Raw genomic sequence first — 14,545 nt, 5'->3', positions numbered from 1 at the left:
ATTCATTACAGTTGATCACATGCATTCTAAAATTGACATAAATGATTACACACCCAAAATACACATCATAGAAAGGATTTACAAGTAAAGATTACAACTGGTCACAATGAGGAACACACAAAAAAAAGAGAAAGAAAAACCCCTATAAATTGTGGTTAGCTGATGTCTTTACCACCATTGGTAACTGGATCCAGAGGTCATTAATTGATCAGAGAGTGACGTCAAATGTACCACTTATGCGTGCATATCAGTTGCTCACTAGACCTTTCTTTGGATTCTAGATTGGAAAAAGTGCGTCGATGCGTTTCGGTGCAAGGAACAAAAGGATATTGTAGCACCTTCCTCAGGACTTGCCGTTTCTTTAGGGGTCACCGGCTTCAAAGAATGTTGCTTTACACCCTTTCTGTAAATATATGGGGAAAAGCAAGGTATAACTATTTTGCAAGATTCTTGGTACAATAAAACAATTTGCTATTTGTACTGTGCATTTATTATCTATCCACTCGTGATATGAGTGTACATGTTCTATGACACAATCTACTCCTTGTATAGTGCATATTTTAACTCTCCACTCCTGTTATAGATGTACATGTTCTAATCTTTACATAGGTAGGAAAACAGTTTATGTCTCCTATGTGGTCTTTTCAGATAATACTCGCCAATTCCACACATCAAACCGTTCATTGCCTGAAGGTTCTATTGATAGCCTCCCTATAAATCATATACGTAAACCTGACAAGTATAGCATGTTGTCATTTCCCTCCGTTACCATTTTAGTGTGGAAATCACAGATAGGTAAGGGGGTTGAAGGATCCACTAGAGCCCCTCTCCACCTAGAAACCACCCTCTACTCCAGATACGTAGGCTATCAACCATTGAACCCGTTCTTACCGTAGGGCTTTAGGACCGTGTACCATATAGGATGTGGTAGGTAGAATAAACTCTCAACTTCCGAGGATGGTCTCCTGGTCTCTCTAGATGGGAACATAGGTTGTATTTCTCAGAATCTTTATTTCCATAAGAATCATACTTGTCATGCATCTAAGTATCGGGTATAATTACCTTTTTAATGTAAACTTGATAAAAAGGAAACCCGGGGCCTCTTCTCTTCCTAGTTTATCAGTGATAGCACCTTAACCTTCTTTATCCCGGCTATTTGAAATTCTAATAAAAGCGGAAACACATAACACTGTTTAGGATTGGTGCCCCGCTCCCTATTCACTCTTACCACCTTCTTAGATTTTTCCTTAATATATATGAGATTCCACTATTTACCTTTCAACCACTATTTGGTGGGTAGATGGAAAGCTTCTCCGGTCTTTGTTTGATTGGCGGAGGAACTTCTAGGTTCCTTGCTTGGTAACCGTATTAATCTATTTGAACATGGAATATCACGTTAGAGGCATTGATCCACATGTTCCCCACCCCCACTTTAAAGAAAAAATAATTTTTTTTATCTACGTTAGGGTTAAAGGTATGAGCCACGATTGGGAAATTGTCTCATCTTACCTCAAATCGTTAAAAACATATCTTGAACGGGCATACTTCAGCACAGAATCCTCCTTGAACTGGATATGTTCTATTTGAAATAAATGCACATGTCGGTATATGCTGATCAAAGTTATATCTTGTATCACCTTAAGTTACTATGGCTTGCATATGCTGTCCAGAGATATCGGTTAAAGTATGCGCAACTGCATGTGTTTACTACTATTTGCGTATGCCACGTCTTACAACAGATTATTTAAATTCTTGGCGTGGTCTGACCTCCGCCGTATATAAGAGGGCATGTTGAGGACCCTTAGGTTTTTCAAATAATAGTGATAACAAATCTTATTAACGAGACTCTTAGAGCTTATATTTGCAGGGTTCCCTACTCTCGGGGCGTTTTGAAGTTACGGTAGCCTTATTTCCTAGTCCGCCCCATCCCTCTAAGCAGCAGAAAGGGTCTCCCCGTAGCATGCCATTAGCTCAGTCCTGAATTCTCACCGAATAATACAAACCCGAAGACACCAGCATTTTATGGACTTCCCAAAGTCCACAAGAGTATAGACAATCCTCCTCTTGACCTATAGTTGCGTCTATTGATTCATTGCTGGAACCGTTAAGCATTTATGCTGACAGGTTCCTAAAACCACTAGTAGAGAAGCAGAAAACCTACATTCGGGATACTGCTGACATGATAGCGAAAGTGGAAGGAATGGAGTTCGATGAAGAAACCGAACTCCTGGTGACTCTCGATGTAGAGTCACTCTACACCAATATACCGCAAAGAGACACGATAGAGGTGATTAAGACCCTCCTGGAAGAAACGGACATTGTGGGAGGCAATAAGGAGTTCATAGTTCAGTGTGTCTCCATGGTTCTCCTTAACAATCTTTTTTTATTTAAAAAAGATCTATACATCCAACGAAAAGGGACAAGCATGGGCGCAACCTGTGCGCCGAGCCTGGCCTGCATCTATGTGAGTGTGTTTGAGAACAAACACATATACAATGAAGTAAGCCCATACTACGAAAATATTCGAAGTTGGGCCCGCTTCATAGACGACATTTTTTTTATCTGGCTTGGAACAGCAGAATTGTTGGAAGAATTCCTGTCCTGGCTAAACTTGGGCGACATGAACCTTCGATTCACAGCCGCCTATAGTAAAACCAAAGTTAACTTTCTGGACATCTGTATAAAGTCACACGACAAACAACTCAAGGTAGAACTATATAAAAAAGAGTCTGATCGCAACACATTGTTGCACTATGGCAGCTACCATCCTAGAAGCCAAAAAGACTCTATTCCATTCGGAGAATTCCTCCGCCTTAGGAGGAATTGCACAGAAATAGAGGATTTCTACAAACACGCTGAAGAGATGAAGCGAAAATTTAAAGACAGGGGCTATCCAAAAAAATTGATAGACCATTCTTTAAAAAGAGCCAGATATTATAACAGGGACTGTCTGTTGACCAAAAAAGAAAGAAATAAAACACAGGATAAAATAGTTATGGTGAGCCAATATTCAGTGGTAGCCAATCAGGTGAAGAATATAATCAACCACAATTGGAAAATCCTGAATGATGGTACTGAAAATACACTACAGCGTCCCCTGTATGCATACAGGAAAAATAAAAACCTGAGGTCGACCCTGGTACATACATACCGGGATGACATAGTAGAAAGTCAAACTACCCTCTCAGGAACCAGAGCAGCAGGGAATCACAAATGTGGCAACTGCTGCATTTGTGAACTATGTATGGTTACCAAAAAGGTAGAGCACAATGGAACCACTCATGAAATCACCACGCTAAACAACTGTAAAACGAAAAACGTAATATATATGATCCTGTGCCCATGCAACCAGGCATATATAGGCGAGACAGGTAGAGAGTTAAGGCTTAGATTAGGAGAACATAAATCTGCAATCAAAAACAATAAGGAAAACGCGCCACTGGTGACACACTGGAAAGAGAAAGGACACTGTGAGAAAGACTTGAGATGGGTTATCCTTGAGAGGATAAGGGAACAAACCAGATTAGGAAACAGTAAGAATAGGAGGAAACAACAGGAACAATGGTTCATGGTAAAATTCAACACCATTAAATGCGGTCTCAACTCGAGAGAAGAGTGGGAATCACTCATATAATGGGGAGTAAGTAAAGAAAAGTTGTAACTCAAGAGACAACTGGAGAAGGCTTAACTGGACCTCCAGAAAATGAAACATACGAATAGTAGAGTTGTCACACAATACACCCAACTAATATCAATGGAGGCACGAATTAAATGGAATAAATAAGTAAGCGAATAAGATACCCTAGATTCGAAATACTGTAATTGGTAGGTAACAGTAACAACATAATGGCTAGACCGGGGATTACAGGATAAGAGGAAGAGGGACTAATGAATGCTCTTCTTGGAAAATACTAAAAAATAACATAAGCGCCTCGAGAAAATTGATCCTATCTAGACAACATTACATTCTTGATATAAACCGCAGAGGGACTTCATATAGATTTCCGAGTATGGATCGTATTAAAAGATAAAATTAAAACAATATAAAATATAGAAAATCGCCAACAACCCGTTTTAGGAAAGACCTATTAAATATGCCCTAAATAAAATATACCGATAACAGTGTTTCACTGTATGCTACCACGATAAAAAAACTAAAACAACACCGTCTTAAGATGGCGCCACGAGTAGTCAGGAATCTCGGGCGATATGCGCATGTGCGCGTCTCAGGTGAAACCAACTATTCAATCTACCTAATTAAAACGCGTATAAATACAGCGTACATAGATCAACGGTACCCGAGGAGATCGAACGAGGCAGAAGCAGGACCTGCGCCACATAACGGTGAGAATTCAGGTCTGAGCTAATGGCATGCTACGGGGAGACCCTTTCTGCTGCTTAGAGGGATGGGGCGGACTAGGAAATAATGCTACCGTAACTTCAAAACGGCCCGAGAGTAGGGAACCCTGCAAATATAAGCTCTAAGAGTCTCGTTAATAAGATTTGTTATCACTATTATTTGAAAAACCTAAGGGTCCTCAACATGCCCTCTTATATACGGCGGAGGTCAGACCACGCCAAGAAGTTAAATAATCTGTTGTAAGACGTGGCATACGCAAATAGTAGTCAACACATGCAGTTGCGCATACTTTAACCGATATCTCCGGACAGCATATGCAAGCCATAGTAACTTAAGGTGATACAAGATATAACTTTGATCAGCATATACCGACATGTGCATTTATTTCAAATAGAACATATCCAGTTCAAGGAGGATTCTGTGCTGAAGTATGCCCGTTCAAGATATGTTTTTAACGATTTGAGGTAAGATGAGACAATTTCCCAATCGTGGCTCATACCTTTAACCCTAACGTAGATAAACAAAAAGATTTTTTCTTTAAAGTGGGGGTGGGGAACATGTGGATCAATGCTTCTAACGTGATATTCCTTGTTCAAATAGATTAATACGGTTACCAAGCAAGGAACCTAGAAGTTCCTCCGCCAATCAAACAAAGACCGGAGAAGCTTTCCATCTACCCACCAAATAGTGGTTGAAAGGTAAATAGTGGAATCTCATATATATTAAGGAAAAATCTAAGAAGGTGGTAAGAGTGAATAGGGAGCGGGGCGCCAATCCTAAACAGTGTTATGTGTTTCCGCTTTTATTAGAATTTCAAATAGCCGGGATAAAGAAGGTTAAGGTGCTATCACTGATAAACTAGGAAGAGAAGAGGCCCCGGGTTTCCTTTTTATCAAGTTTACATTAAAAAGGTAATTATACCCGATACTTAGATGCATGACAAGTATGATTCTTATGGAAATAAAGATTCTGAGAAATACAACCTATGTTCCCATCTAGAGAGACCGGGAGACCATCCTCGGAAGTTGAGAGTTTATTCTACCTACCACATCCTATATGGTACACGGTCCTAAAGCCCTACGGTAAGAACGGGTTCAATGGTTGATAGCCTACGTATCTGGAGTAGAGGGTGGTTTCTAGGTGGAGAGGGGCTCTAGTGGATCCTTCAACCCCCTTCCCTATCTGTGATTTCCACACTAAAATGGTAACGGAGGGAAATGACAACATGCTATACTTGTCAGGTTTTACGTATATGATTTATAGGGAGGCTATCAATAGAACCTTCAGGCAATGCACGGTTTGATGTGTGGAATTGGCGAGTATTATCTGAAAAGACCACATAGGAGACATAAACTGTTTTCCTACCTATGTAAAGATTAGAACATGTACATCTATAACAGGAGTGGAGAGTTAAAATATGCACTATACAAGGAGTAGATTGTGTCATAGAACATGTACACTCATATCACGAGTGGATAGATAATAAATGCACAGTACAAATAGCAAATTATGTTATTGTACCAAGAATCTTGCAAAATAGTTATACCTTGCTTTTCCCCATATATTTACAGAAAGGGTGTAAAGCAACATTCTTTGAAGCATGTGACCCCTAAAGAAACGGCAAGCCCTGAGGAAGGTGCTACAATATCCTTTTGTTCCTTGCACCGAAACGCGTCGACGCACTTTTTCCAATCTAGAATCCAAAGAAAGGTCTAGTGAGCAACTGATATGCACGCATAAGTGGTACATTTGACGTCACTCTCTGATCAATTAATGACCTCTGGATCCAGTTACCAATGGTGGTAAAGACATCAGCTAACCACAATTTATAGGGGTTTTTCTTTCTCTTTTTTTTGTGTGTTCCTCATTGTGACCAGTTGTAATCTTTACTTGTAAATCCTTTCTATGATGTATATTTTGGGTGTGTAATCATTTATGTCAATTTTAGAATGCATGTGATCAACTGTAATGAATTGCCTTGATTCCTTGCTTTGTGTTTTTAAAGAAAGATTCTTTTTCAGAGATTACTCTTTGAAATTTTAATTTGTCAATTGATGTATATTCTTTTATATTCCAATTAAAAAGACTGTGAACGTTCGTATTTTAGTGTGGAAATGTAAATTCCTTTTTTATTAATTAGTTGAAATTTTGTATTTAAACTTGAGGATTGAATGCATAGACAGAGTGGTGCGTAAGTTAAGTAGTCTATACTTGAGTGTGTACCCAGGGATTTCCCTTTGACTGTTTGTCACTGTACCCTGTTCCCTGGAGCTAGTGGGGTACTCTCTCCCTAGATACCCCTCCGGTCTTATCCAGGCACCGAAACCTAGACTTTAGCAGTCCAAAGGTACGTTCGATCACTCTCCGTGTCCTTCCATGTGCATCATTGTAGCGCATTTCACCCGCTGTAGTAGGATTACGTATGGGACTGAGGAGCCAGGGCCGGTTTGGGTACGCCGAGTCGCCTATGTAGGGGGATGACAGACACAAACATCAAAACAAGATATGGTGGGTACCCCATGCCACACAGAGATCACAAGAGTCCCCACTGCACACTCACCAACAAGCCACGCTTGACCGGGTCGCAGATTTGCCATCAGTTGGGGGACAATGCTGCTCCGCATGATGTGGGCGTCATGTGCGGAGCCAAGAAATCTTGCACACACATGGGAGATGATGTTGTTTGCCAGGCACACCACCTGCACGTTCAGCGAATGGAAGTGTTTGCGATTCCTAAAAACCTGCTCACGTGCCCGTGGTGGAATGATAGCGATATGTGTGCCATCAATTGAACCCACAACGTGTGGTATGTGGCCCAATGCATAGAAGTCTGCTTTGAATGCTGCCAACTCTTCCGGCCGTGGGAAATGTATGTAGTCATTCTTGTACAGCATCATAGCTGTTAAAACATCCCGAAGTACCGTGCTGAACATGGACTGTGACATCCCCCCGGCATATCCAACTGTGTACTGAAAGGTGCCAGTAGCAAAGAAATGTAGTGCCGCCATAACCTTTGCAGTGGGTGTAATCGAACCAGGATACGTCCTACGTGACTGCAGATGAGGAGACAATTGTGCAACAAGCTCCATCAACCGACGTCGATCCAGCCGGAATTTCCTAATCACCTCCTCGTCAACCATATCCTCCAGCACAGTGTATGGCCGATGCACATTTGGAGCCCTCCTGTGTGGGAGAGAAATGTAACTTGGGTCAACTTACAAACGACGCATACGTGTGCAACTCCATCACATGTGAGCCAACATTAGCAACAACAAATTTTCTAGGGAGAATGGTCATATGTGTGACATCTCTGATAGTCTATACAATACGGAGTTCCCCTTTAACAAAGTGCAGCCACTTGCAACAGGAAGTGTGTCAACGCAACGTAGTCACATGTGAACCTTACTGACAATACATGTGTCTTTACCCTAATGTTTAGTAGCCACATCACAGACATACATGCAAGTGCATGCACACAAATGATAATGATACACACACACCATGTCATCATGCACCAATGCCAACACCAATAATGTTGTGCATACGGTAATTACATGCATGGTGACACAACGTCCAAAACACATACACTGAATGCATGTGTACCACCACCACTGTAGTCACCTCGCCAGAACCACACACTGACAACAGATGCATAATTTGGCCATACAGCCGTGATGTACTGTGTAGTTGTGAAGATGTAATAACGTTTGTAGGGTCATACCCGACGTCAACACGTCCAAATGCACATCTGTTGCCCATTGTGTGCCCACCGATGGGCATTGTATGGACACACATGCAATAGTGTATGACATATGACCTTTCCCTATCTCGCTCACAACCCTCATGACGCAACTGCACACAACACATCACGGTGCAGCGTCTGACAAGATAACATAATTGGTAACGCCATGGCGGTGCACAACTTCCGCTACTTCCCAAAGGCCATACGCGGCCAGCGTCCCTCTTCCCATTGGCTGCATGTGCACGGACCGTCACGGGCACACATCGGCAACCGCACGTGCAAGCTTCAGGCACGGATGCTTCAGTTGCAACAATGTTCTATCACTGGCGCCACCATGGCGGTGCACGTACTCAGCGGGGGAGGTGCAGGCCTATACACCCTTTAGATGTACTCAATGGACATGCCAGTTCATGTCCCCTCTTACAGTCACATTGCATCATCCACTGTACACCGGCCGGAGCGGCCGGGCCAAGGACGGCCGTGCCGGCCATGTACACAACCGCCGTGCCGGCCATGTACACAACCGCTGTGCCGGCCATGTACACAACCGCCGTGCCAGGCCATGTACACAACCGCCGTCCTAGGCCCGGCCTGGCACGGCGGTTGTGGACATGGCCGGCACGGCGGTTGTGTACATGGCCGGCACGGCCGTCCTTGGCCCAGCCGCTCCGGCCGGTGTACGGTGGATGATGCAATGTGATTGTAAGAGGGGACATGAACTGGCATGTCCATTGAGTACATCTAAAGGGTGTATAGGCCTGCACCTCCCCCGCTGAGTACGTGCACCGCCATGGTGGCGCCAGTGATAGAACATTGTTGCAACTGAAGCATCCGTGCCTGAAGCTTGCACGTGCGGTTGCCGATGTGTGCCCGTGACGGTCCGTGCACATGCAGCCAATGGGAAGAGGGCCGCTGGCCGCATATGCCCAATCGCAAGTAGCGGAAGCAGTGCACCGCAACAACAGGGCCAGTCATTGGCCCATTTCACGAACACGCTTCCAGGGCTGACCAATTGCTGGCGACGTATGCCACTGACACGTGCTGAGGGCCCTATATATGTGTGTTGGCCAAAATCACACATCCTACCCTGGGGACCAGTGCTGCCTGTTCACCTCGACCTGCTGCTGCTGCTGAGCTGACCACCGACTGCTGCCTGTGACCATCACCTCGACCTGCTGCTGCTGCTGAGCTGACCACCGACTGCTGCCTGTGACCATCACCTCGACCTGCTGCTGCTGCTGAGCTGACCACCGACTGCTGCCTGTGACCATCACCTCGACCTGCTGCTGCTGCTGAGCTGACCACCGACTGCTGCCTGTGACCATCACCTCGACCTGCTGCTGCTGCTGAGCTGACCACCGACTGCTGCCTGTAACCATCACCTTGACCTGCTGCTGCTGCTGAGCTGACCACCGACTGCTGCCTGTGACCATCACCTCGACCTGCTGCTGCTGCTGAGCTGACCACCGACTGCTGCCTGTGACCATCACCTCGACCTGCTGCTGCTGCTGAGCTGACCACCGACTGCTGCTCTAGTGCCATACTCCGTGATCTTGCCATGTCAAGAGGCAAAGAGATCCGGTCTCGTCCCTTCACCGCCGCGGAGCTTGATGTCCTCGTGGACGGTGTGCTCCGCAACTATGGACGCCTCTACGGCGCACACGGACGGGTGGTAAGTGCAGTGTGGGACATGTTGGTGTGCATGAGGGGGCCAAATAATCCTGCCTACTGCAATCTTAGCTGTGTAGTGTGGGCTCGACATATGTTCCGGATTGTGCATGGCTGCTGACAGATACGTGTTGCCCCTATGTGTGTGACAGGCCAACTGTCCACTGACTTACACCCTTTTGTCTCCCATCATGGTAGGTCAAGCTGCACCTTCACAAGGACGTGTGGAGGAGCATTGCATGGGAAGTACGGGCATTGGGGGTGTGCAACAGACTACAAACAACAAACAATTTTTCTAGGGTTCAAGGGAAGTATTTAAAGACCAGAGCACAGTTATACCCCCCACACAAGTATTCAGGAACAACAAATAACTGTGGGTCTAAAAAGTGAGCTCAAAACATGTTACGTGTTGCTGGCTATGTGTCTGCCACTACTGACACGATAGAAGACAGACTGGACAGTTAACCACTGTGAAAAATGTCCATCAGTTACGCGATTTTGGGCACCCAGTACATCATTTGGTCTACTCCACAGTAGTTTCACCACCACTCTATCTCCATAGATGTATATTGGGGATGCAGAGTGATGGGTGGATGTCTGGTAGATTGGATTTATTCGTAACTGTGAGCAGTGCACAAAAAATGAGTGTGGTAAAAATTATAAGTGTAAGATTGGATGGTGCATACAATTATCACTTTATTCTGGAGTCATGCACCTCCAAAGTTAAAAACAATAGTGCAAAGAAGTCAGGTGGTTCAAGCAAATACCTTCTGACTGGGCTATCTGGTCGACATGTTTCTGCGGTTACTGGTCAATCATTATACCATCCGCTTCCTCAGGACCCATAAACTTAATTGCTACTGCTAAACTAGTGAATGTGAAAAACAGGACAGTTGTGAACGAAAAAAGTGTCACCTGTACACTTCCATTTTTCTCCTGTGAGTGTCCGTTTGTGCCAAAGCCAGCGTATCCACATGTAATGAAAACACAAACAATCATAGCACTTACGTTAGTTCATGCTATACAAACATTATTATACAAATTATTCTAATACTACATCTGGGTCAAATGACCCTAGTATGTAAAACCTTGTCAGCGTAATCAAAGTCTCACCTTAATTTTTAAGGGAAAAGGCCTCACCTCACCTGGCAAACAGCTCAGGAAAATGAAGCACCACTGGTTTCCCTTAAAAATTAAGGTGAGACTTTGATTACGCTGACAAGGTTTTACATACTAGGGTCATTTGACCCAGATGTAGTATTAGAATAATTTGTATAATAATGTTTGTATAGCATGAACTAACGTAAGTGCTATGATTGTTTGTGTTTTCATTACATGTGGATACGCTGGCTTTGGCACAAACGGACACTCACAGGAGAAAAATGGAAGTGTACAGGTGACACTTTTTTCGTTCACAACTGTCCTGTTTTTCACATTCACTAGTTTAGCAGTAGCAATTAAGTTTATGGGTCCTGAGGAAGCGGATGGTATAATGATTGACCAGTAACCGCAGAAACATGTCGACCAGATAGCCCAGTCAGAAGGTATTTGCTTGAACCACCTGACTTCTTTGCACTATTGTTTTTAACTTTGGAGGTGCATGACTCCAGAATAAAGTGATAATTGTATGCACCATCCAATCTTACACTTATAATTTTTACCACACTCATTTTTTGTGCACTGCTCACAGTTACGAATAAATCCAATCTACCAGACATCCACCCATCACTCTGTATCCCCAATATACATCTATGGAGATAGAGTGGTGGTGAAACTACTGTGGAGTAGACCAAATGATGTACTGGGTGCCCAAAATCGCGTAACTGGTGGTTAACTGTCCAGTCTGTCTTCTGGTGTGCAACAGACGACATACACACTGCCACAAACGCTGGGACGACATTTCCAGGCTGAGCAAGAATGTAGCGGAAGTGACACTGGGGATGATTCCAAGGACGCCCCGTCTGGCCCGACGCTCCATGACCCCTCTCATGCACCGTATCATTGCAGTGACGCATCCTGAACTGTCCGAACGTCTGAGTGTCGATCAACAGCAAACTAGCGGTGAGCATACTGTCTGTGTAGGAAACTTGTGAGTGCAATGCATGTATTGGTGCACAGACACAGTATTGAGTTCCGTGTTGCGTATGTATCTCTGTGATGCCATGTTGGTCCCATTGGGTGGGTGTCATTTGACATCCAGGTCCGCCATGTTGACACGCCAATTGCTTAGTAGTTGAGTGTTGAAGCACATCCCCTAGTGGTCCATGGCCCCATGGCAGGAAATGTGTGCAGATGTACGTGCTCCTGCCCTGTCCGCATGCTGTACATGTGTCACGGCCACCAACGCTTATGTAATGTGAGGATGACTGGTAGAGGTGGGCCGTGTGCAGGATGGGGGCTACAATAACTTTGTCAGCTATGGAATTTGGCAATCCTTGTACTTCTGTACGTGAGTGTGCCCATGACTTACACCTCTTTTATGTGCATTTCAGCTATGACAGAGAACACTCAGCCACAGACGGAGGAGATTAGTCGAGGAAATGAGTCCGGGTCAGACTTCGCACACACGCAGACTGACACAGAGGAGGGCAGCGCCGGAGAGGGGGACAGGACCGTCCCTGAGGACTCGCATGTGGAGACACCATCGTCCTCATCTTCGGAAACTCTTGGTGAGCCTGCACTGTTGTCACAGACTGGGAGTGGGCAATCATCACCTTCTGTCGGAAGACAGCACACAGGGCCCACACTTCCGCCAACTGCACCATGTACTGTTCGTGGCCGCAGGAGTAGGGGGAGCAGAGTGGCGTTCGGTGCAGGCACCGCTGCCCCTGCCACGGTGAGCCAAAATGCACTGTGCGCTGAGGCCGTTGATCTGCTGCGACAGCTGTGTGTGGGGCAGACCAATATGACAAATGCTTTCCAAGACCATGATAGGAAGTTGGGGCAGGTGGTGGCATTCATGGAAGGGATGCATGGCGATCTTGCTGGTCTACACAGGACAGTGCAGTCATTGGCAAGCAGTGTGTCGTCTGCAATAGTACAGTTGCATGGACAGGGTGCTACTCCTGTTTCCCCATCTACACCACTGGATGTCTCAGGGGCTAGTGATTATTCTGAGCAGGACTCAAATACAGGTTATTGCACTAGAAGCAGCATCAGACAGCACGTCAGGGCACGCAGGGCACAGACCCCATCCCCTAGATCAGCTAAATCTGTTCACGAAGACAACGTCAGATACACTGGAGTACACACACACGATCCACAAGTGTTGTTGGGAGACATGCCTTCAGGAGCGAAACACGCATTCAACACAAAAGGTACTCCCAAGGCAAGGGATACTCACAAGTCCATGGACAGTCCCTTGGACAAGGCCACTCAAAAGACAAAGGACCCTCCTAAGAGCAGGGAGACTCCCAAGGGCAGGCCCACAACAGAGGAAAGGGACCCTCCCAAGGACAAGGACAGTCAAAATACAAAGGCACCTCCTAAGAGCAGGGAGACTCCGAAGGGCAGGCCCACAACAGAGGAAAGGGACCCTCCCAAGGACAAGGACAGTCAAAAGACAAAGGCACCTCCTAAGAGCAGGGAGACTCCGAAGGGCAGGCCCACAACAGAGGAAAGGGACCCTCCCAAGGACAAGGACAGTCAAAAGACAAAGGCACCTCCTAAGAGCAGGGAGAGTCCCAAGGGCAGGCCCACAACAGAGGAAAGGGACCCTCCCAAGGACAAGGACAGTCAAAAGACAAAGGCACCTCCTAAGAGCAGGGAGACTCCCAAGGGCAGGCCCACAACAGAGGAAAGGGACCATCCCAAGGACAAGGACAGTCAAAAGACAAAGGCACCTCCTAAGAGCAGGGAGACTCCCAAGGGCAGGCCCACAACAGAGGAAAGGGACCCTCCCAAGGACAAGGACAGTCAAAAGACAAAGGCACCTCCTAAGAGCAGGGAGACTCCCAAGGGCAGGCCCACAACAGAGGAAAGGGACCCTCCCAAAGACAAGGACAGTCAAAAGACAAAGGCACCTCCTAAGAGCAGGGAGACTCCCAAGGACAGGCACAAAACAGAGCAAGGTCCATCTCCCAAGGCCAGGGACACACACAGAGAGCAGGTGTCTACTGGAGACAGGTGCACCACAGACGACAAGTCTGCTGGCAGGAACAGGGCGGCGACCAGGGCACAGGCAAAATCCAGAGACAACACTCCACCTAAGGATAAGGCACATCCTACGGACAAGGCTTCTAGCATGGACAATGGCGCAATCAAGGACAGGCATACTTCACCCCTGGCTGCACTGAGGCTGATGTTTTCAACTGAACGCCAAACAGATGTCTCCGCGGCGGAGTCCCCCCATACCTCCACTCCCATCCAGCCCAGTCAGAAGCAGAGGAGGGAGTCCCCTGTTGTTGCATCCCCCATTACACATGAATCTGAGTCCAGGCGGCAGGCACACAGCAAACGACAAGCAGGCTCCAGCACGTCCCCAGAAACCCGATCCCCGGCTGCAGATGCTCCACCTATGGTGGGTGATAATTCTTTAGAGTCCCCACCACTTGGCAGTCCTGTCCTGTCCAGGGTGCACTCACACATCCCTAAGAAACGCAGACACACACCATTGACACCTGCCCACCCCGATGTCGCTCAAGGTCAACTATCCCCAGCTCCCAGGCCCACCCTGCCTCCTGGCCCATACAGCCCTGTGGCTCATCATTTCACTGGTCCCAGTGGCGCAGGTGCAGTTGACTCTCATGTATCAGATAGTGGCACTGTGTCTGTTG

Source organism: Lissotriton helveticus, chromosome 5_1 (assembly GCF_964261635.1).
Source record: "Lissotriton helveticus chromosome 5_1, aLisHel1.1, whole genome shotgun sequence".
NCBI lineage: Eukaryota > Metazoa > Chordata > Amphibia > Caudata > Salamandridae > Lissotriton > Lissotriton helveticus.
Note: the sequence above shows the minus strand (reverse complement) of the source record.